Source organism: Ziziphus jujuba, chromosome 10 (assembly GCF_031755915.1).
Source record: "Ziziphus jujuba cultivar Dongzao chromosome 10, ASM3175591v1".
Taxonomy (NCBI): Eukaryota; Viridiplantae; Streptophyta; class Magnoliopsida; order Rosales; family Rhamnaceae; genus Ziziphus; species Ziziphus jujuba.
In genome coordinates this window covers 6,686,149-6,690,000 of record NC_083388.1, presented here as the reverse complement: position 1 = coordinate 6,690,000, position 3,852 = coordinate 6,686,149, and the positions used below count along the sequence as shown (strand labels likewise).

The following is a 3,852-nucleotide window of genomic DNA, read 5'->3' as shown; positions in this document are numbered from 1 at the left end:
CTTTATTTTAATTGAACCTACAATGTGCCATTACACTCTCCTTGCCCCTCAAAAGAGGGGGGAAAAAAAAAAAGAGCATTGATTTTCTTTTACTTATGGTAGGTACCTGCTAATTATAAGTAAGGTTCTGGACATGATAACACGTTTAAGGTGCCCTGTTTTCCTCAATATGAAAAGAAGGAAATATACTTGTAAGAATTTCTTTTAGTACATTTTGTAAAACCTCACCTCTAAAGTTTTTCTATGGCCAAATGTAATTTAAAGTGGGATTTTAATCGAATCAGATGATTCACTTGAGATTTCTTTTTATACCCCCAAGTTCTTTTTAATGATTTCTGTCACTGAAAGTTGTATTGGAAGAACTCTACATACAAGCTTACCTTTTCTTTCAAGTTTTTCTTTCATTTTGGTTTTGACAAGTATATTACATATTTTACTGTAATTCTGCAGGTGATGAGTGTTAAAGCCCTTGGTTATGATTTTTTATGGTATGCGCCTGTATTGGAGTTGCCTAGTTTTGGGTTTGTGATGAAAGGTGCTACACTGATCTCGATCAAGCCCCTTGATGTTGAAAGAAAGGGAACGACCATGGTGATCTGTTGGAAGTTTCAGGTTTCGATGATGAAGAAGACGAAGAACAGAGAGGTTTATTTGGTGAAGCTGTGAAAGAGTTGATGAAGATGAAGAAGACCTATGTTATGGAAATGACTTCCTTTTGAGTTTTTGTTCCTTACAAATTTTGATGAAATTTGGAAAACTAATCTTTTTTTTTTTTTTTAATTTCTTGTGCATATAAATATATACATATGTTTTGGATTTATTGTGTATGTATAGAGAGATTAATATAGAGTTGATTAGCAGAAGACGTTGTTTGTATTGTAGTGAATAATTCTTGAATCAATGTAGATTTTTTTTTTTTTTTCCTTTTTTCTAGATCATATATAACGCAGAGTACTATATGCAACACAAAACAAAATTCAATTTTCTAAAATTTTTGTTTTTGCAGAATAATTCTGTAAATTCATTTTACAAATAACATTAATGCTGGACAGTCCGGTCTCCGAAGGCACAAAATTCAACATTTCAATGGTACTGGTTTAATCAAAAGATTGACTCCAGAGCCACAAAATTCAACATTTCAATGGTACTGGTTCAATCAAAAGATTTAAGAAATAAATTTGATAGGATGTATATTTTAATCATGGATTTATTATGGTAGAATCCTTTTGGTATATGTATATATCTTAGAAATTGAAGTTTTCAAACAATATTATCGAGTCAATTTCATGACAGAAGCCTTCAGTCATTCATTAATTTATAAGAGATTGAAAAACATATTCAAAATCTGTATATATTATATTCATATACTATTGCAAAAAATTTATATAAATCTAAACATATATGTTACTTATTAAGAATCTGAGATAAATTATCTTGACCTGATATTAATGGGTACATCTAGTGATTATAAATGATTTATAGATGTACTAGCTAAGGTGATATTAATTTGTCAAAAAACTTATCAAATATTTTGATACATGGAATTGCCACTTTTTATTTTTATAGACATAAAATAGAGGTGTATATAGTTTTTTTTTTTTTAATTTATTTATTTATTTTTATTTTTTTTTTTGTACAGCCCATAACCAGGATGGAACCTGGCTGAGGAGTTAAATAGAATGGCAATTATTGTGGCTATGCGTTCAACTAGGTGGACAATTTTCAACCAAAAAAAATAAATAAATAAATAAAAATAAGTAGGTTCTAAATTATTGCAATTTCCCCTTAAAAAATTGATTTGTTCGTAATCAACCCGAAAGAAATTTTTTCCAAAAAAAAAAAAAAAAAAAACCATCGCCAAAGAAAATTTGCTTCCTAATAGACTGTTTATAAATTAGGAACACACATGCAAGCCTTTTTCCATTCTTTTGCAAAGTCAATTTGTGTAGACTTTGTGAAAGTAAGAAAAGCAAATAGCAACACGTATGCTTTTCTCTCTCTCTCTCTCTCTCTCTCTCTCTCTCTCTATATATATATATATATATATATGCTGATGTTGTCACTGAGCTAGGCTAGTGTCACGTCCCGCGAAAAAGGACTTCCCGATAGCGAAGCAAGTTGGGAACCTGCTATCGCGCTTTGGCAATTTGAAGATCATATCAAGAGGTTCCATGAAGCAAGCTCGACGAGGACGTCAACGGCATAGGTGGGGGAGAATGTCACGGTTGAAGCATTTCATCAAACACTTGGTGAGCATTCTCTCCATTTTGGGCCTTCCAATCCATTTTGGGCCTTGTAATCCACTTTGGGCCTATTTTGGGCCTTACAATAGGTCAAGCCATGTACATATCCATTCTAGATGCTTCTTTAAATATTTTATGTAAAGTAGGTGGGAAAGTAGGTGGGAAGGATCTAGACACCCATTTTCCACCGTAGGATTAAAGCAATTATAGCCGTAGGATTAAGCTTTGTATGCCTATAAATAGGTGGAGGCCTCATTTGGCTAAACCATCCAAGAAATCTCATCTATACTTGTAAAGCTCTCTTTCAAGTAATATACTTTCATTCTCCCAAACTCTCTTTGTGCTCTAGCTTTCTTTGCTTAGCTTTCTCTTTTAGTGGGCAAAAGGCTTACTTAGTTGCAACAAAGGGTCGGAATAGCAACTAAGGCCGCACGGCTTGAAGGGTAAACAAACAAGTCCGCGACAAGTGGTATCAGAGACAAGGTTAAAGCTAGCATCTAGAGCAAAATGTCTTCATCAGAGGTTGTGATTGAAGAAGCAAGGGGAAGGGAGGTCATCCCCGAAGCTGCAAGGAAGGGACGTGGGCGTTCAAAGTCGAAGGACGTTCTCACCGCCATGGAGACCAAGGTGGTCAAGATGGAGTTGGCCGTTGCCGACATGTTGGAGCGGCTTGATTGTGTGGAGCAAGGCATGGAGGAGCTCGATGGCCGAGTGGAAGGCCAAGTGGGGGAGCTTAGAGGTACCATGCAAAGCACCAACGAGGCCAACACCGAGGCATGGCGTCATGAAAGCCAAGCTTTCCAAACAAAGGTAATTGAAACCTTGTCCCTTATGCAAGCTCAATTAGATGAGAATAATTATACTAAAGGTGGGGGAGACAAGTTCTATAAAACTCCCCAAAGCAAGGAACATCAAAGAAGGCCACCATTACCTAGCAAAGATTGGGAGAAAGGAGCCAAGCCCGAACTAAAGCCAAAGAGAGATTGCTTCCTATGTGACGGTCCCCATTGGGCAAGAGATTGTCCAAAGAGGAAGTCATTAAATGCCATGCTCGAAGAGAGGGAAACTAAAGAGCAAACACAAATAGGTTCCTTACAGCTGTTAAACGCTATCAAGGTTGCTCCTAAGGAGACAAAGAAGAGTGGCCTAGTGTTCGTGGAGGCAAAACTCAATGGGGTGCCCACCAAGGCGTTGGTGGACACGGGTGCCTCACATAATTTCCTATCGGTGGAGGAGGCGCAAAGGCTTGGGATCGAGGCGACCAAAGAAAGGGGCTCCGTAAAGGCGGTGAACTCGGATGCAAAGCCACTCCAAGGAGTTGCTAGAGGTGTGCAAACCACCATCGGCGATTGGGAGGGCCAATTGAATCTAACGGTTGTGTCCATGGATGACTACAAGGTTGTCCTTGGTATGGACTTCTTCAACCAAGTAAAGGCTTTCCCACTCCCATTTGCAAGCAAGCTATGCATCATGGATGGGGGAACGACGTGCATGGTGCCTACGGAACAAGCTAGTAAGCGGGAGGCCAAGGTTTTGTCAGCACTGCAAGTTGAGAGGGAGGAGCAAATCAACTTGGCTGCTGCCCAAAAGCCTAGTGAGGATGCCTCAA

At 38.0% G+C, this 3,852-nt stretch overlaps 1 pseudogene; it reads left to right on the top strand.

Moving 5' to 3' along the window:
• LOC107410726 (probable magnesium transporter NIPA3) overlaps positions 1–923 on the top strand; it is a 2,237-nt pseudogene extending 1,314 nt beyond the window's left edge.
• The last annotated feature ends 2,929 nt before the right edge of the window (positions 924–3,852 follow it).